The following is a 21,415-nucleotide window of genomic DNA, read 5'->3' as shown; positions in this document are numbered from 1 at the left end:
TGACAGGTTTTTATTCTAAAGATTTTATTTTGGAGTCTGCTTATGGTCAATACAAATTATCTAGTATAATTATATATTTTATTGCAACAATTGGTGCTATGTTTACTACACTTTATTCAGTAAAGGTACTTTATTTGACTTTTTTAACAAATCCTAATGGTTCTTTAGTTAATTATAAACTTAATAAATCTGCGCACGAGGGAGATGTATTTATGAGTGCACCTTTAGTCATATTAGGTTTATTTTCTATATTCTTTGGTTATATAACTAAAGATCTATTTATAGGTTTAGGTTCAGATTTCTTTTCGGATAATGCTTTATTTATACATCCTCATCATGAACTTATGTTAGATACTGAGTTTGCGGTAAACACTTTCTATAAGTTATTACCTTTATTGTTTACAATTACTTTAACCATATGTTCTATTGCTTTAACGGAATTCTATCCTAGATTACTTGTTGGTTTTAAATTATCTAGATTTGGTCACAACATATTTAGTTTTTTCAACCAAAGATTTTTAGTAGAAATGTATTATAATAGATACATATCCGGTACAGTTCTTTACTTAGGTGGACAAACTACTAAAGTATTAGATAAAGGTGCAGTAGAGTTATTTGGACCTTTTGGTTTACAACAACAATTAACAAATTTAAGTGAAAAAATAGATTCTTTAAGTACGGGTATTGTTACTAATTATGCTTTGTATATACTTATAGGATTAATCTCTTACGTAAGTGTAATAAACTTCAGTGAATTTAATATTTTAATTATAATTCATGCCTTAATTATACTTACAAGAGAAAATAAAAAATAAAAATTTTTATTTGAAACTTAGTTTAATTACAAAGGACCAGTACTCGACAAGGCGTTAGGCATAAGCAACAGAGAATAACTATCTGCTTGCGAAGATCGGGGAGGAGAGGGTCAGGGGGTCAAAAATTAATTAATAAAAATGTTTGTTCTAATGTTTAAACCTTAAACTTTATTAGAAACGTTAATTGGAATATTTGTGGTGCTGTTTAGGTGTATTAATGTTTTATATATTTTTTCGAAAGTATACTTGCACCCTTATTTTAATAGAATTTTTTGGATCCAGAGATAAATTAAGAGCGAGTTTTTATTTTTTCTTATATACATTTTTGGGCTCATTATTAGGTATATTTATTCTATTTACTTTTAACACATAAAAGATTGATTTTTTTTTAGTGCTATAACCAACCAAGTAAATGATAAATCTTTAAAGACTATTGCATTTTATAGGGCCTTAAAGTTTTATTAGCGTGCAAATATACTTTTTTATCCGCTTTATTTTTTAAGTAAATCTTTAATACTAAAGGTAACTTTATAAAAAGCGACATTTTCTGCTTAGATCTTCTTCCATCCAAGGCGTAACTAAGAAAAGCTGTATTATTATTTTTTATTTTTAGATTTATGTCATTAAATCTAAATGTAAAAAATAAATGTTATCTGTGATATAATGACTAACAATAAAAAAAGAGACATTAGTCAGCGCGGTATACGTTGTTGTTACGTGTGGGTTAATAAATATTTGGTTTACATTTCCTTCTGTTTATCCTAGACCGGTTATTACACGAGCTGTGGCTAGTCCACGGGAATAAAAATATTAAGTTGACTTTCAACAAGATATGGTGGATCATTACATTTAACATCTTTAATGTTATTACCATACCAAAAAAGGTAAATAATTTATAAAAGTCATCATTACAGTTTTAGTATTTTTTCTTAAAAAATACTAAAAAGTACTGTGGAATTTCTATCTCTACGTAGCAAAAGAAAGGAGAAAATTTTTAAAATATAATGTCAACAAATATCTTGTTTTATTATTACCTAGACCTTGGTGATATATTAGAAAATATATCAAAGTATAATACGCTTTTTTTAACTATAATATTAGTTGCAGCAACTTTTATACTATCTTCAAGTATCATAGATAGCTTAAATTTAAATAACAAAGTGGAGAGTAAACAAACAAGAAGAAAAAACAAACGTAATAGAGACCCTTTACGTGTTTATCTTAATAAAAAGCCTAATTCAGATTTTTATTTATTGACTACAAATAAACAAGAATATAATTCAATGATAGGCCTTATGAGTATTTTGTATTTTGGAGGTGTAAATTATGCAGAAGGTTCTAGCCTACAACTTACAGGTCTCCTTATACCACGTTCTCAGGTTATTGAGCAGGGGTCACGTAATAGGGTGTTACCTCCTCATATAGTAGTCATGGATCAAAGGGTGGTAAGCGGGGACTTCAATAGTCTCAGAATAGGTACAAATGGTGGTATTTTAACGCATGGTAAAACCCACTTTAATGCTATGTATAGAAGTTGAAATTAGTGTTATTAGCGGCTGTATATTTTTGGTTCCCAATCGGGAAAAATATTTTATCTGGTTAATTATAGCATCAGTAATATTATTATTTTCTAACATATCCTGTTATCTTATTTCTATCGGTATTGTTTTTATTGGTTTAGCATATTTATTGCTTTATGTGGGAGATATTTCGGATATTACCTGCATAGGTAATATTATGTATACAAGTTATTTTATCTGGTTAATTATAACTTCGGTTATATTATTATTGGCAATGGTAGGATCAATTATTATTACTATTAAACAAAAAGACATTTAAATAAATATAGTTTAAACTAATAAACAATTGAAACTAAAAAAAAAAATAACGCATAAATCAAATAAGCTTTAAATAATTTAAATTAAAAGTTTCCACTAATAAAAATATAACCTAATCTACATAAAAAATGAGGAATATTACTCATTTTTGTATTTTTTATGCCTAATATGTTAGGAGATAGTTAAAATTATGTAATAGACTTATTATAATTCATAAAAAAGAATTAACCATAATGTATAAGTAATAACTACGATACAGATTTAGAAACGTAAATGCCAATTTATATACGCAAAAAAAAAATAACACACAGATCAAATAAGCTTTAAATAATTTAAAGCTTATTAAAAGTTTCTATTAATAAAAATTATAACCTAATCTACAATTAAAAAAAAAATGAGAATATTAAAAAGTCACCCTTTATTGAAAATGGTTAATTCCTACGTAATTGATTCACCTCAACCATCTAACATTAGTTATTTATGAAATTTTGGTTCATTATTAGCCCTTTGTTTGATAATACAAATAATTACTGGAGTAACATTAGGTATGCATTACACACCTAGTGTTGTAGAAGCATTTGATTCAGTGGAGCACATAATGAGAGATGTAAACAATGGTTGATTAATACGTTATTTACACTCAAATACAGCTTCAGCCTTTTTCTTTTTAGTGTATTTACATATAGGAAGAGGTTTATATTATGGATCGTATAAAGCACCAAGAACGTTAACCTGAACAATAGGAACAGTAATCTTCATATTAATGATGGCAACCGCCTTTTTGGGTTATGTACTTCCTTACGGTCAAATGTCTCTATGAGGCGCAACCGTTATAACTAATTTAATGAGTGCGATACCTTGAGTAGGACAAGATATAGTAGAGTTCATTTGAGGAGGTTTCTCTGTAAACAACGCTACATTGAACAGATTTTTTGCATTACATTTTGTATTACCTTTTGTATTAGCGGCGTTAGCTTTAATGCATTTAATCGCTTTACACGATTCAAGTGGTTCAGGAAATCCATTAGGAGTATCCGGTAACTATGATAGATTGCCTTTTGCTCCTTATTTTATCTTTAAAGATTTAATAACGATATTCCTATTTGTTATAGTACTATCCATTTTTGTATTTTTCATGCCTAATATGTTAGGAGATAGTGAAAATTATGTAATGGCTAATCCTATGCAGACACCACCTGCTATCGTACCGGAATGGTACCTTTTACCTTTTTATGCTATTTTAAGATCTATACCTAACAAATTATTAGGTGTAATAGCTATGTTTTCTGCTATTTTAGCATTACTTATAATGCCTTTTACTGATTTATCTAATTTAAGAGGAATACAGTTCAGACCTTTAAGTAAAATAGCCTTTTTTGTATTTTTAGCAAATTTCTTGATACTAATGCAATTAGGTGCAAAACACGTTGAATCACCTTTTATTGAATTTGGGCAAATCTCGACTGCTTTATATTTTGCTCATTTTATAATAATTGTTCCTTTTGTAACTTTACTAGAAAATAGTTTAATAGATTTAGCTGTATTAGAAGATAAAAAATCTTTAAATAATTCACCTAAACATGCTTTTGTTAACATATCTGAAACTTTCTAAATACCAACCACCGCGCTTTCCCCCTCTGAAAAAAACACTTTGTCGTTAAAATGTTTTCGTACAACATCTTCAACTTTGCTGATAAGTTATTCCACATGACTCCGTTTCTTCAAAAGAGATTTATTTTAGGTATCTTTATTCATTATGCGGAGTCGGCCATCAGATAGGCCGCAAGGTCGAAAGAGCAGTTAAAATTCGCCTAGGTTTTGTCCTGTTTTTTGGTTTTTCTGTTTAATTATACTTGTTTTAAAGTAGTAATGTTCCATAGCCTTTATCATTATCTATACACTTTTTTAGCAAGTGGAATAAAAATTAATAATTTATTTCTATAACTTTTAAATAATCACATTAGAGAAGTTTTATTAGATAATTTATAAAAGTGATTTTTACAGTTTTTTTTTCTTAAAAGGGTGGAATTTCTATCTCTACGTAGCAAAAGAAAGGAGAAACTTAATCAAAATTTAATGCATTTTTTATTTGAAACATTTAATATATTTAATGGTTTTCATGTAATATTTTTATATATCATAACATCCATATCAATTCTATCTGGAATTTTAATTGTTATAACTAAAAATCCCATAGTGTCCGTTTTATATCTTATATTATTATTTTCTAACATATCCTGTTATCTTATTTTTATCGGTATTGTTTTTATTGGTTTATCATATTTATTGGTTTATGTGGGAGCAGTATCTATCTTATTTTTGTTTATATTAATGCTTATAAATATAAGGGTATCAGAACTTATAGGTGACACTAATAATAATATACCTTTAGCTATTATAGCAATTCTATCCTTTTTTATACCTATAAGCAGTATATTACCCAATTCTGATAATAAAGCAGATAATTTTGAGATAGTAAGTATACAAGATACACATATTTCGTATGTTTCTTCAAACAATTGAGACAACAATATGGTAGATATTTCGGATATAACCTCCATCGGAAATATTATGTATACAAGTCATTTTATCTGGTTAATTATAACTTCGGTTATATTATTATTGGCAATGGTAGGATCAATTATTATTACTATTAAACAAAAAGACATTTAAATAAATATAGTTTAAAGTAATAAACAATTAAAGCTAAAAAAAAGGAAAAAATTTAAAGGAATAACAGTAACTTATAGTGACCAGTCCTTTATACAAGGAAAAGTGGAGCTTGCAGCATTTGACTGTATCATGCTATCTCAGATGGAGCATATTAATCATGTTTTTATTTTGGTACAGGATTTCACGGATTGCACGTAAGGATAGGAACAGCCTTTTTAGCTGCAGGGCTCTGACGTTTATTAGCATACCATCTAACTCAAGATCACCATCTAGGATTAGAATCTGCGATATTATATTGACACTTTGTGGATGTAGTATGACTTTTCCTATATGTCTTTGTGTATTACTGAGGATCTTAACAAAAATTCTCTAAGTCTGAATTGTGTAAGCAAGCCTTTGTTAAATCTAACCTCTCTCAAACGCGTCTGTTGTAAGTGCATATTGTAAAAAGTGCCCTATATCCCCAAACAGTTTTGTTTATCTTAATGTGGTTTAAATTAGAGGGCTGAAAGAGGTAAACAGGTAGATCATAAGATTTATTGATAGATATCGTAAACGTTCAAGTCGTTTCTCGAATAATTGTATTTTTATTCAAAAAAGCATAAGAGGTCTCTTGTAATAAGTTTACTTTTTAGGTGTGATTTTTTATGAGCAACAATACTCGTAGTAATTTTCAGGTCCACCCTTTCCATTTTGTTTCGCCGAATCCTTGACCATTATACATAGGTTCGTTATTTACTGCTACATTAATCTCAGTTTTAACCTTTCATAGCTTTTTTTTTAGATGTTTTAATCTTTAATAGCTTTTTTTTAGCTTTAATTGTTTTATACGCAGCTTTAATCTCTGTAATATATTCTCTGTATTTATTACAGAGAATATATTCTATGTATTTATTATATATAGATCCACCTAAATCGCATTCTTTTATCCTTTCATCTAAAGAAAGCGCTATTTTACCGGTATTTTTAGTATATCCGGTTTTAACCTGTTAATCGGGGTTTTTTTTCTTATAAATGTGATAGGGCTTATTCCGCTGCACACTGGTAGTGATGCTCCTGCTTTACTGAGTTAAGCAAGAAACCTAGCAGATGCAATAGATTTTATTACAAGAGGACTAGGTTCTGAAAATCTAATACTAAGCCCAACTCAACATAATATTGCTTTAAACCAGCTACAGCATTTATATGGTCAAATAATTCCAGATCTTTTAGGTAATATACAAGCAGCTTAACTAATCCTTTAAATACTCGATTTGATATAAGAGATTTAAATGAAGCAAGTGATATCTTAACCGATTGTGAAATAGAGATCGAAAGATTAATAGAAGATCTCTATAACGAAATGGATACAGATTAATTTAGCATTAAAAAATCCATTAAAAATTAGTTTTTCTCAGTATTCGGTTATTATAAATAAATCATGCATTTATTTTAAACTTTGTTAAAATGTAGTTTTAGTTATATTTGATGAACTTTAAATGGTCCACCCAAACCACATGCCTTTGTAAGCTTACAAAGTGCAATGCAAACTCTTTTAATACCAACCACCGCGTTTACATACCTTGTAGTTAGTCTTATTAGAGAAAGTTATATGAAATTTTATCTGTTATAACCTAATGATAAAAAACAAGGTTATCTGTGATACATCTAAAAATAAAAAAGAAAGGTTAAATGTCATTTATTTAATGACTAAGAAACAAGGGCCTTAAAGGTTTGGGGAGCAGATAAACCGGCTCCCTAAAGCTGAAGGGTGCGGAGTACTGTAACTAGAAAACGTAAAGCCTAGATTTTTGCTATAGGGCGTCTAGCAAGTGCGGATAAAGGGAGTTTAAGAAAGAGAAATTTTGGACTAGTGGGATAATTTTGAAAGATTGGTGTGAGCGGAGTTCTCTTTATCATATATAAACCTCGGTTTATTTTTACATAAATATACAAATGTGTTATATACATAGCATAAAGTTTAATAAACTTAGGAAAGTCAAGAGCAAGTTAAATATATGTTTATCTACAACAAAAGAATAATTTTTTTTAATTTAACAGAAAATAAAAATTTTACAAAAGTAAAAAAACGAACTAAAAAATATATTTTGCCTTATTTAGTGAGATGCAATTTAACAGGAACTCGCTTATATATAACCATAAAAATAATTATATACATAAGTAAAAAAAATCATATTTATATATTTGATGTGTAAGCTCAATAATGTTTCTACTTTCAAATATATATTTCGCAAAAGCCCGTATTTAAAATAAGTTAATCGTAAAACCGCTTAATTTTTACAAATAATATTACTAAAAAAAGTGCCTTATAGATTAAATAAGGAATAAAAACAATAATTAAGTGAATTGCCAATATCTTGAAAGTATTTCAGTTTTCTCTCGCACAAATAATGATGCTCCAGAGCCTTGAGGGTTGTTTTTTCAAGATCCTTATATGGAAGGATTAGAGGAACTACATAACAATATTATGTTTTATTTAGCTATAATACTTTTTGCAGTAAGTTGAATAATGCTGTCAATAATTATAAACTACAAAAAAGCCTCTAGATCCAATGTAAATTTAAACAATGGAATTTTACTAGAACAGGTGTGAACAATAAGTCCGGCTCTTATTTTAGTTTTAATAGCTATTGCTTTCTTTAAATTATTATATCTTATGGATGCAGTAATAGATCCCTCCTTAGTAATCTACGGTCAGAAACACCAATGATATTTAAGCTACAAATAGCCCGACTATACAAACGTATTTAGCGAAACTTCCGGTACCGGCTCTGCCCCCGCAATTAATTTAGCAGAAAAGACATCTTTTGATTTTACGGGGGCAGGTAAAACTTTTTATTAAAAGAATGGGTAATTCCAATAATTTTGTATTGAAAACAAATATGGATCTCTTAAGCAGTAAATAAAACCTTGCTTTAGTATTAGATTTCCCTGTATATTCTTATAGTGAAATGCCAGATAAAGTAGGTATTCTTATTCCTAAAGCTAAACTAGAATTCGTTAATTATTATAGAGGTGGAGACCTGTTACCAAAAGACATGCAAGTTGCTAGAGTTTCAGGTTAACTAGCCGTATAAAGTGCTAATAAAGGAAGTTTATGCATGAAAGATGGTAAGATATAAAGATTTTCGGGTATTGGTGGCTAGTTAAATATATAATTTCTTTTTATATTTAAAGATAAAAGGTACATGTTTAGGTGAATGTTCAGAAACCAATTTTCTGTATAAAAACAGAAAAGGTCCATATATCGGTCAATGTTCAGAAATCTATGGTATATTACACGATTCAATGCCAATCGCTATCCATTTAGGAAAGTTTTTATACTGGTTATATGACCAAATCGGAGGTTAATTAAAAAGATATCTAAATTAAATAATCTAGACATAAAATATATAAAAAAAAAACCAAATGCAAAAAAAAAGAAAAAAGTGGCCATAAGTTAATGGTAGACTGTTCGTCTTCCAAACGAAGTGTGTCGATTCGATTTCGACTGGCCACAGAGTTAGTAGTTTAAATAGGTAAAATGTTTCCTTGTCGAGGAAAATTATGCCGGATCGAGGCCGGCCTAACTCGTGGGGGGGATCCCCCCCCAAAAACCCTCCTTAAACTGTTTGATCGAGGTTTTTTGACTATGATGTAAAAATTTGGTGAAAAAGCTACAGCGGTGGAGGGACTATAGCCGTAAGATCAAACAGTTAAAGGGGATAAATAATATTAAGATAAAGATAAACATGAGAAATTTCAAAAAAAAATATATTATAATTCATTACAGGATAATCTTAAAATTTATTGATAGATATCGTAAACGTTCAAGTCGTTTCTCGAATAATTGTATTTCGCTTTAAAGCCATAAAAGGGTCTCTTGTAATAAGTTTACTTTTTATATATAATTTTCTTATGCGTGATTTTTTGATCAGCAATGAGATTCGAAGCCATACCCAAGTTTACCCTAAAGAACAGAAAAAATTTTTTTCTAAAAATAACGCCTTTTTAATGAACAATTCAAACTCAGATGAAGAACAAAGTGATTCTGATTATTTGGAAAAAAAAACGTAAACAATTAAAAATTCATTTGTTATCTCTTAAAAAAAGTCTAAAAGAACTTAAAGCACAAGAAGTAGCTTTAGCGAATCAACAAGACGGACAACCTCCCAGTAGCAGACAACAAGCCGCTATTGTTAAGAATAAAGAAAAATTCAAAGCAATCTTTGATGAAGAGGTATCCGATTCAGACTCCGGTGCAAACCGTACTGAGGAATACATAGAAAGAAAACAGGTAAGAAAAATCATTAAATTTATAAAAAAAGAGCTTATCCGCAATTCAGAGGAGGAGAAAAGAGTAAATCAAGCTATAGATGATATGTATAATAAAAGAAAAACTGACTTACTAGATGTTTATGCTTAATTACTTAAACCAGCAGAAAACAAGGGGGAATCCTCTGCCTCTGTAAACTCACCCTCTTCTGGACAGCAAAAGGCCAAGCCACAAAATAGCCCAAGCGATTATATTGATAGTTTACCCAAAGAATATAATCCTTTCGATGATTTAGGAGAGGATTAAAAAAAAAATTAATCCACTATAGTTTATTAACACACACATTTTACTTCAGTTGCAAAAGTAGGACATTGTTCTGAAAGTGTATATATTTTTCACAGTTCAAAGCTTATTTAAATCCAATAGGTTAATTTTTATAGTTATTGTATAATCGAATACAAGCTTAGTACCTTATTCAGTTTTTTTCGCGCTTTCTTTTCTTACTTTAACACAAAATAAATTTTAAAGTCTGAAAAAAAATTAGACTTAATCAAAAAAAAAAGGAAAAGTTGCTATAGGTAAGGCGAGATATTTGCTAAATATCGTGTAATACACTTGGGCGTTCGATTCGCTCCTTTTCCGGCTAATCATAATTTTTTTTTATTTTTTAAATCTAAAGAGTATAGTTTAAAAGGCAAAATCAGAAGCTTCAAACTTCAAGTTCTCAGTTCAAATCTGAGTGCTCTTGTTAGGTTCTTTAACTTAATCGGTAAAGTGCGTTCTTGATAAGGATGTTATTCAAGTTCAAATCTTGGAAGAATCACAAGTTTTACATTTAAGAGAATTGACTGAGTGGTTTAAGGTGATAAGCTTGAAACTTATTTGGTTTATCGAATCACATCCGTTCGAATCGGATATTCTCTGTAAATCCGGGGTAGTGCCGGGTGGTTAGGTGTCTTGTTTGGGTCGAGAAGTTTCTCAGTTCGAATCTGGGTGCCCCGATGTTTTTAAATGATAAATCTTTAAAAACTATTGCACTTTATAAGGCCTTGAGGGTTTTATTAGCGTGCAAATATACTTTTTTATCCGCTTTATTTTTTAAGTAAATCTTTAATACTAAAGGTAACTTTATAAAAAGCGACATTTTCTGCTTAGAACTTCTTCCATCTAAGGCGTAACTAAAATAAGCTGTATTATCTTTTTAATTTTTTTTATAAAATTTTATGCTATTATCCTTTTTAATATTACTGCCCCTATTAGGTATATTTATTATATTCATCTTTAACACAGAAAAGATAGATTTTTTTAGTGCAATAAACGAAAAAAACAACGAAATAAACGCAATAAACAATAAAAAACACGTTTTTGGCGTAACAGACTCAAAAAATTACGAAATAAGTGAAATTAACTCTAAAAACCACGAAATAAATGAAGAAAACCAGAAAAATAAAAAAGTAAATGATAAAACTTTAAAAATTATTGCACTAGTTGTAACAATTGTAGATTTATTTTTATCACTTATCATATGATTCTTATTTGATAACAGCAGTAAACACTTTCAATTCGTTCAGGAACATTATACAGTAGGTCATTATGATTTTTATTTGGGATTGGATGGTCTGTCTATATATTTTGTATTATTAACAACTTTAATAGCACCCATTTCTATAATATCTAATTGAAAGTCAATTAATAGTAAAACTGCTTATTTTTTAGTGATAATATTACTTTTAGAATCTTGTTTATTATTGATATATGCTGTTTTAGATGTATTAATGTTTTATATTTTTTTCGAAAGTATACTTGCACCCTTATTTATTTTAATAGGATTTTTTGGATCCACAGATAAATTAAGAGCGAGTTTTTATTTTTTCTTATATACATTTTTGGGCTCATTATTCATGTTATTATCAATAATAACCGTTTCCTCCTTAACTGGTAGTACAGATATGGATATTATATATAAAACGAATTACGCATATATAACACAAGTTTTTTTATTTATGGGAATATTTGTGGCTTTTGCAGTAAAAACTCCAGTTATTTTTTTAAACACTTGATTATTAAAAGCTCATGTTGAATCACCTTTATCCGGAAGTGTTATCTTAGCTGCCATTGTATTAAAATTGAGTTTATATGGAGTCTTTAGATTAATTTTACCTTTAGTACCTAAAGCTTTCATATTTTATACACATATAATCTTTGTTATTTGTGTAATAACTATATTATATGCCAGTTTTAGTACCATAAGAACGATAGATGTTAAAGAACTTATAGCCTATTCTTCTGTTTCACATGCAGCAGTTTATTTTGCGGGTATTTTAAGTAATGTAATCCAAGGTATACAAGGAGGTATACTTTTAGGTCTCGCTCATGGTTTTGTATCTTCCGGTTTATTTATTAGTGGTGGAGGGGTGCTATATGATAGATCTAGTACAAGAACAATAAATTATTATGGAGGTTTAGCCCAAATTATGCCAATTTTTTCTATATTATTCTTTATATTATGTTTAGGTAATTGTGGTGCTCCCCTTACTTTAAATTTTGTAGGAGAATTTATGTCTTTATATGGTATATTTGAAAGATTGTCATTTGCGGGTATACTAGCCTCATCTTCTATAATTTTATCTGCTGTATATACTATATTTATGTTTAATAGAATAATTTTTGGTGGTATATTCAAAGGTTGATTCACATATTTATCTGATTTAAACAAAAGAGAATATTCTCTTCTTTTAATTTTAGTAATATTAACTGTATTATTAGGTATTTACCCTTCAATTATTCTAGATGGTTTAAATTACAGTGTATCTAGTTTATTGTACAATTTCCATTTTTTATTTGGGACAGACATCATTACTACTAATGATGGTCCAGACTCTATTATTGACTGTGAAACAGATACGTGTGTTTGTCCACACGAGAATACCGGTCCTGGAGTAAGTGAAGAGTGTAATGAGCAAAGACTATATTTTTTCGCAGATTGTGACAACATTTACTGTGATGTAAATGTTGTAGAATATCAATGTTTGGATTGCCTATGTCAATTTTGCTCTGATGAATGTATAGAAGAAAGTACTAGAGTTAACTCAAACTACGCAGAAGGAATTGCTGCAAATAACTCAAACGACGCAGCAGAAAGTGCTACAAATAACTCAAACGACGCAACAGAAAGTGCTACAAATAACTCAAACGACGCAGCATAAAGTGCTACAAATAACTCAAACAACACAAGTAACAATAACTAAAATTTAAGTACAGGTGCTAACACTAATTACGTTTTTATATACTTTTATCGTTATGTATTAAAAAGTACCCGGTTGTAAAGTTTGGTTAAAACATAACAATTTAACAGGAACTAGCTTATATATAACCAGATAAGTAATTATATAGTTTAAGTCTTTAATAGATATTTTATGAAACACGTCTAAAGCGTTTTTCTTAAATTTGTATCTAAAACATAGACTCCTTTAAATGGCCCTTAATCATATTTATGTAACTTAAATTTATGTATAAATAAAAAAAAAAATTCGAGTGCTGGAATTGGTAGACAGGATAATCTTAAGATTTATTGATAAATATCGTAAACGTTCAAGTCGTTTCTCGAATAATTGTATTTAGGTTTAAAAGCATAAGAGGTCTCTTGTAATAAGTTTACTTTTTAGGTGTGATTTTTTAATGAGCAATGAGACTCGAAGTAATTTTCAGGCCCACCCTTTCCATTTAGTTTCGCCGAGTCCTTGGCCATTATACACAAGTAGTTCACTATTTACGCTTACATTAAGTGCAGTTTTAACCTTTCATAGTTTTTTTAGAGCTTTAATTGTTTTATACACAGCTTTAATCTCTGTAATATATTCTATGTGTTTATGATTTAGAGATGTAACAAATGAAGCAACATACTTAGGGAACCATACCCTTGCTGTACAAAGAGGTTTGAACATGGGGGTAGCTTTATTTATAATTTCAGAGGCATTATTCTTTTTAGCGATTTTTTGATCTTTTTTCCACAGTGCATTATCACCCACAGTAGAATTAGGTGCAAAATGACCTCCATTAGGTATAGAAAGTATTAACCCTTTTGAATTACCTTTATTAAATACAGTAATATTACTTTCTTCAGGAGTAACAGTAACTTATAGTCACCATTCCTTGATACAAGGAAATAGAAGTGGAGCTTTATATGGTTTAGTGTATACTATATTATTAGCCGTAATCTTTACAGCATTTCAATATATAGAATACACTGTATCATCTTTTACTATCTCAGATGGAACATATTCATCATGTTTTTATTTTGGTACAGGATTTCACGGATTGCACGTAATGATAGGAACAGCCTTTTTAGCTGCAGGGCTCTGACGTTTATTAGCATACCATCTAACTGAAAATCACCATCTAGGATTAGAATCTGCGATATTATATTGACACTTTGTGGATGTAGTATGACTTTTCCTATATGTCTCTGTGTATTACTGAGGATCTTAATAAAAATTATTTAAGTATGAATTGTGTAGGCAAGCCTTTGTTAAATCCAACCTTTCTCAAACGCGTCTGTTGTAAGTGCATATTGTACATAAAACTTTACATAATTATTGGCAAAAGTTATCTTTATTAAGGTTACTATTTAAATACATTTAAATAATGTTTATTCCTTAAATTAGTTTAAGGAATAAACAAGCATAGGCGAGAAAAGTCACAAAAATGATAAGGTATCGCAAGAGTTTAATATTGTTTGTATTTAAATTTAAGCAAATAATAAATTTTATAAAAATGGTTAATTTTACGACTATTGTGAAACAAATTTATAATGTATTATTATAATCTCATTATTAATAAAGCGGGTTTAACAGTTAATTTAACTTAAAATAACATACTAATTAGTTTTTTTTTTAATACTTTTTAATATTCTATGTTCACATATACCTATAAAAAACGCATTTTTTGTTATAGCACGGATAAGATTTAAAATCTGATAGTAGGTGTAAATCTTTGTAGCTACTAATAACATATTTATTATTTACTTTTTTAAGCGTTGGCTCAAGCTAGTGTAACCGATTGGATTGTATTTACAATTTCACCTTTGCACAAAAAAAAAGATGCGAATTTAAATTAACTTTTAAACAGTTATTACAAATACAACAAGTACCTACACTGTGTGAGATAAACAGAACTTTAAGCGAAACTAATCTTATCTACATAACAGGGCTGAAAGCCAATTAAATAAGACAAGAAACTAGGGTGCAAGTACCACTTAAAACATTAGTACTTAAAATATAAACCTGTAAATATAATATATGATATATTATATTTACTTTTATATAATAATATATCATATATTATTATATTTACTTTTATAAAGGTATAAATGTATATGTTTTATAAAATATATACAAGAGATAATAGAGTTTATTAGTAATAGCAGGGGATAAATAAAAAATCCAATATGCAGACGATGGTTGTATAAAATAGAGTTAATTAAGTATGCCTCAACTTATACCTTTTTTTTTCGTTAATCAAGTAATATTTAATTTTTTACTTTTAACTGTAATAATCTATACATTTTCGAAATATTTACTGCCTAGATTTGTCCGTTTATTTAAAACACGTTTACACATAAATAGTTTATAGTTATAATAGATAGGTAAGTAGAGAGACTTCTATAAAAATTAATTTTTTTATTAAGTTTATCCTTTAATGCCTAGCAAATATGCTATTAGACGATTCTAAATTATAAGTAGTTTCCTCCTGGGGGTGATAGACCATATCATACCGTATACCGCCCTTACATAGATCAAATATATCTACTATTCAACCTTCAACTTCTGCTAGTGATTCCGGGTTTGCAGAAGCTGAAGGAGTGAACACCCGATGTATCTGTGCGGGTCATGAAAAAAATCAGAACAACCATGATTATACCTCTGCTAGCCACCACAATTTCTCTTCACAGCGGAATGATCAAATAAACGGGTAAATAAGTGGAGGTTGTAATCTGGGTTGTTCTCGATGCAATCCGGATACACAATTAATGACTGTGCCAGGCACAGGACCGAGAGGCCTTAAGAAATGTCCCGCTCTGCGGTGCTTAAATGCAAAGGAATGGTTGAAAATACATGCAATGTCCGCATAATAAAGGATTGTGTTCATAAGGGTGCCGAATCTTTTATAACCCAAAGAAAAAATAAGCAAAAAATAAGCAAATTTTTTTTTGCTTATTTTTTTACAAATAATATTACTAAAAAATGCCCTATATATTAAATAAGGAATAATAAGAATAATTAAATGAATTACAAATATCTTGAAAGTATTTCAGTTTTCTCTCACACAAATAATGATGCTCCAGAGCCTTGAGGGTTGTTTTTTCAAGATAACGCCACACCTCAGATGGAAGGATTAGAAGAACTACATAACAATATTATGTTTTATTTAGCTATAATACTTTTTGCAGTAAGTTGAATAATGCTGTCAATAATTATAAACTACAAAAGAGCCAGTTTATCTAATAAATATGTTAATCACGGAACTTTAGTAGAACTAGTGTGAACAATAACTCCGGCTCTTATTTTAGTCTTAATAGCTTTTCCTTCCTTTAAACTATTGTATCTTATGGATGAAGTAATCGATCCTTCCTTAGTAATCTACGGGGAGGGACATCAGTGATACTGAAGCTACCAATACCCCGATTTTACAAATAATGATGAAGAATTCGTGGAATTTGATTCATACATAGTACCAGAAAGTGATCTGGAGTTAGGAAAACTTAGAATGCTGGAAGTAGACAACAGAGTAATAATCCCGGAGTTAACACATACGAGATTTATCGTAGGGGGAGCAGACGTGATACATTCCTATGCTTGTCCTTCTTTAGGTATAAAATGTGATGCTTACCCAGGGAGATTGAATCAATCATCTGTATATCTAAACAGAGAGGGTACATATTTCGGTCAATGTTCAGAAATATGTGGAATATTACACAGCTCAATGCCAATCGCTATCCAATCTGTAAATTTAGGAAAGTTTTTATACTGATTATATGACCAAATCGGAGGTTAATTAAAAAGATATCTAAATTAAATAATCTAGACATAGAAAATATAAAAGAAAAAACCAAATGCATAACTTGTTTAAAATCAGCCATTTAGGCTTTCGCCGGCATAAGCATTGGTAATAAAGGTAATAGGTACACTTTATTACCTTTGTTATTTATGAGAATCTTAAATAATTTTGTTTATCACTTTTTTTAGAGATATAACTGCGTAAACACAAATAGTGCTAAGGCTAGACCTCTTTCAAATTATTTTTATCTCGAACTTAATAATCCTTTAATGCAGAGGATGATTAATCCATTAACAAGTTTTATTTATTAGTTGCCGGTATTTACTTTTCTTGTAGATGATGTTTATAACATAAATCTGTTATATGTAACATTAATAAACAGTTTATATGTAATATCCTTTATTTATAGTATATTTAACCTTATGTTTTAAACGGTATACAACGTTTTTATAATTTTTTTTTTCACAGTACGATAGGGATAAATTTAAACCATTTGCAATTAAAGTAGAAACAATCTTAAAGGTTTTATGATAAATATGCTTATCTAAAAGTCTAGCGACTAGATCTTTTAGTTAGTTCTATTACGTTTTTCCATTTAACTTACAGTTGGTTTTCTTTTATTATTTACAGGATCTATTAAAAATAATATATATATTAAGCTAAATCAAAAATAACAAAAAAGTATGCAAATCACATTTCCTTTATGAACAAATAGTCCGTTAGATCAATTTACAATAAGAAATTTATTTAGTTTAAAAGCTGACTTATTGGGAAATATTCAAATATCTTTAACCAATATAGGGCTATATTTAATAATAGCAAGCTTTATTGTATTTATGTTATACACATTAGCCACAAACTATGATTTAATTACTCCAAACGGTTGATCATTATCGATGGAGTCTATATACGCAACAGTGTTAAGTATAGTTACAAATCAAATAAACGCGAACAAGGGACAAATGTTTTTCCCTTTAATAAGTGCACTCTTTATCTATATCTTAATAAACAATTTAGTCGGTATGGTACCTTACAGTTTTGCACCTACATCTCATTTTATCTTAACTTTTTCTATAAGTTTTACAATCGTTATAGGTGCAACAATTTTAGGATTTCAAATACACGCGCTTAAATTTTTCTCATTATTAGTACCATCTGGTTGTCCTTTAGGTTTATTACCATTATTAGTTTTAATAGAGTTTATCTCTTACTTATCTAGAAATGTGTCACTTGGTTTAAGATTAGCAGCAAATATTTTAAGTGGTCACATGTTGTTAAACATTTTATCCGGATTCACATATAATATTATAAGTAAAGGCTTTATTTACTTTTTTTTGGGTTTAATACCGTTATTATTTATAATCGCTTTTTCGGGTCTGGAAATTGGAATAGCTTTTATCCAAGCGCAAGTGTTTGTTGTGTTATCTTCATCGTATATAAAAGATGGCCTTGAATTACATTAAACTATATGACCAGAGTCCCACATTTGCTTAAGCAAATGTAAAAACCCAAGGTTTATACACTTTGCGGGAAAAGCAGAGTTCCACATTAGCTTAAGCAGCTATCCATTCTTTAGCTCAGTTATCGTGGTTTTAATTCGAGTGCTGGTAAAGGTATAAAAGATAATCTTAAGATTTATTGATAGATACCGTAAACGTTCAAGTCGTTTCTCGAATAGTCGCCTTTTTATTAAAAAGATATTTTGTAATAAACTAGTTTATTGCTTATTTTCTTTATTTTAGTAAAAATTTATTAAATTTACATTAAAGTAAACTATATATAAACATACCCAATTATATACGTAAAGGGCTCTATATTTATTAACATAAGATATAAAGATTTCACGAAAAAACTATTGTTTAAAAAACCCAACTCATGTAACTTTTTATTACACTTTGTATATGTAGTATAACTTTTTCTATATATATTTGTGTATTATTAAGGGTAATAACCAGAAATTTAATGCATTTTTTTTTATTTGAAACATACTTTTTCATATAGTAATGATGCCGCATAGGCTTTAGGATTATTTTTTTCAAGGAAACGCTGCACCACCGATATAAGTATTAGAATAATTATATAACAATATTATGTTTTACATTTAGTTATAAATGGTCCTAGCACGTAATTTGAAACTTAAGCAGTTGAACTATGAAATAAAAATTGTATAAGTATTTATCTGATAAGAATAAAAAAAAAATCTCTTTATTATATACAAATAAAGCTTAGTATAAGCCTAAAGCTGGGCTTTAGATAATTTTTTATTTCTAATTATATTTCCAAAATAATCAATTTTTATTTATCCTAAACATAAAATTATTTTTTGAAAAAAGGTAACCTTAATAATAAGGTGTAATAGGTGTTAAATTTTTTCTTTTTATTACTTTTTTAATTTTCTCTATTCATTTTTATAAATGTAATGTTTTTTTTTTTATTATTTTCAATTGACTTTTTTTTTTTGAATAACGCAATGCTATTAATTTTTCTTTCTTTATTACTTTTTTCAAATGGGTTGACATTTAGACCAGATACATCTATTTTATATAGTCGTATAGGTCTAGTTATGTTATTCTACAGTTTATTTTCTTGTTGCATTAATTTTCATATTACCTGTTTAGAGAAAGGTGTAGGATTATATGGAGGATTATTTAATATAACAGCTATAACTCAAAGCTTCCATATATTTATTTTTATAATAAGTGTATTAATTTTGCTAATGACAGGATTTTATCCTAGAAAGAGATATATAGGAGAATCTGTGTCTCTATTAGATACACTTTTAAAAAGCGTAAAACAATATGTAAGTATAATAAATAAAATGTCAGAACAATTTACAATAATAGAGTATGCTTTAATTATTTTATTTACTATAAGTGGAGCTACTTTATTAATGTGTAGTGGAGATCTCGGTTCTATTTATTTATGTCTAGAACTACAAAGTTTTAGTTTATATATAATATCTTCTTTACATAGAAATTCTGAATCCTCCACAGGGTCTGCCTTAACTTATTTTTTATTAGGAGGGCTTTCTTCTTGTTTTATTTTATTAGGTATAGGTTTAATTTATGCAAATTCTGGTTTAACTAACTTAGATGGAATGTATTCTATAATCTCTGATTCTGAAAAATATGCTTATTATTCCGCTTGATATAATCACACTTATTTTTTTTATAGTTTATTTTTAATCTCTGTAGGTTTATTGTTCAAAATAGCCGCCGCCCCTTTCCATTGATGATCTCCGGACGTCTATGATGGAGTACCTACGATAGTTACAACTTTTATAGCAATTTTAGGTAAAATTGCTATATTGATATTATTATTAGAACTAGTACATTATACTAGCTCTTTATTATATTCAACTACACAATTTTATTCTTGAACAACAAGTTTATCTTTGAGTTGTTTTTTTTCATTAGTTATAGGTACTGTGTTAGGTTTAAGTCAAGCCAGAATAAAAAGATTATTGGCTTATAGTACTATAAGTCATATAGGTTTTATTCTACTGGCTTTAATTGTACATACTTTAGACTCATATCAGGCTTTTTTATTTTATATTATACAATATATACTTACAAATTTAAATGTGTTTATGATAATAATAGCCATGGGTTTCAATTTGTATTTATATTACACAAATACAGCAGAATTTAACAACTTATCCGAAAAAAATAATAGTCCCATACAATTAATAAATCAATTAAAAGGTTACTTCGCTGTTAACCCTTGTTTATCTTTGTGTTTAGTTATAACTATGTTTTCATTTATAGGGTTACCACCTTTAGTGGGTTTTTTTGGTAAATTGATGGTTTTAACTAGTGCATTAGATAATGGAAAAATATTATTAGTTTTAGTTGCAGTATTAACTAGTGTTATTGGAGCGGTTTATTACTTAAGTGTTATAAAAACAATCTATTTTGAAAACCCGGAGTATAAAAAATCTTATATTTACGTGGACATATCTTTATCAAATATTTTCTCTATTACATTAGGTATCTTAAACCTAGCTGTTATACTGTTCATTTTAATACCTAATGAAATATTAAACTTGTGCGATTTACTTTCTCTTATAAGTCATTCTGCTAATAATATTTAATAATAACTAATGGGAAATAAAACACAAACCAAAAAGCATAATGTACAGTTTGTAATAATTTGTGTTTTGTTCAGATATAAATGGTAAAAAAAAAAATCTTTTTATTATATACAACTAAAGTTTAGTATAAGCCTAAAGCTGGGCTTTAGATAATTTTTTATTTCTAATTATATACCCAAAATAATTAACTTTCATATATCCTAAACATAAGATTATTTTTTTGAAAAAAGGTAACCTTAATAATGAGGTGTAATAGGTGTTAATTTTCTTTTTTTATTACTTTTTTAATTTTCTCTATCCATTTTTATAAATGTAACGTTTTTTTTTTTCTTGTCTCATTCTATTAGGTCTAAGTTTAATTTAAATATCTGTAAGTTTACTATTAAAAATAGCCGCCGCCCCTAACCATTGATGATATCCAGACGTCTATAATGGACTAGCTCTATAACTAATGCAGAGATTAGTTTTAGATAACAAAAATAAAAAAAACATTTAAAATGTTTTTTTTATTTAATTTTCTCTAGGAAATCTAATGTTTTTCGTATCAATTTCATTTTGCTTATAAATTTTAAATCTAAATAATATGTCAAGCTTAACTTTTTTTTTTCTCTTTATACCTATTTTATCTTTTATACTTTTAGGAATAAATATCTTACTTTCTCCTCACAATCCTTATCAAGAAAAA

General features: G+C 28.3%; 2 non-coding genes across 2 annotated transcripts; both read left to right on the top strand.

Annotated features, from left to right (window-relative positions):
* Nucleotides 1-10,332: 10,332 nt before the first annotated feature.
* On the top strand, nt 10,333-10,404 carry PMZ80_011209. The gene has a single exon. It is a non-coding gene; the product is annotated as a tRNA-Ile (tRNA).
* A 107-nt stretch (nt 10,405-10,511) lies between these two features.
* Nucleotides 10,512-10,583, top strand: PMZ80_011208. Its single transcript has one exon. It is a non-coding gene; the product is annotated as a tRNA-Pro (tRNA).
* The last annotated feature ends 10,832 nt before the right edge of the window (nt 10,584-21,415 follow it).

Source organism: Knufia obscura, assembly GCF_036327395.1.
Source record: "Knufia obscura strain CCFEE 5817 isolate CBS 148926 chromosome Unknown scaffold_31, whole genome shotgun sequence".
NCBI lineage: Eukaryota > Fungi > Ascomycota > Eurotiomycetes > Chaetothyriales > Trichomeriaceae > Knufia > Knufia obscura.
The sequence above is the reverse complement of the archived record's forward strand: the minus strand, read 5'-3'. Positions and strand labels throughout refer to the sequence as shown.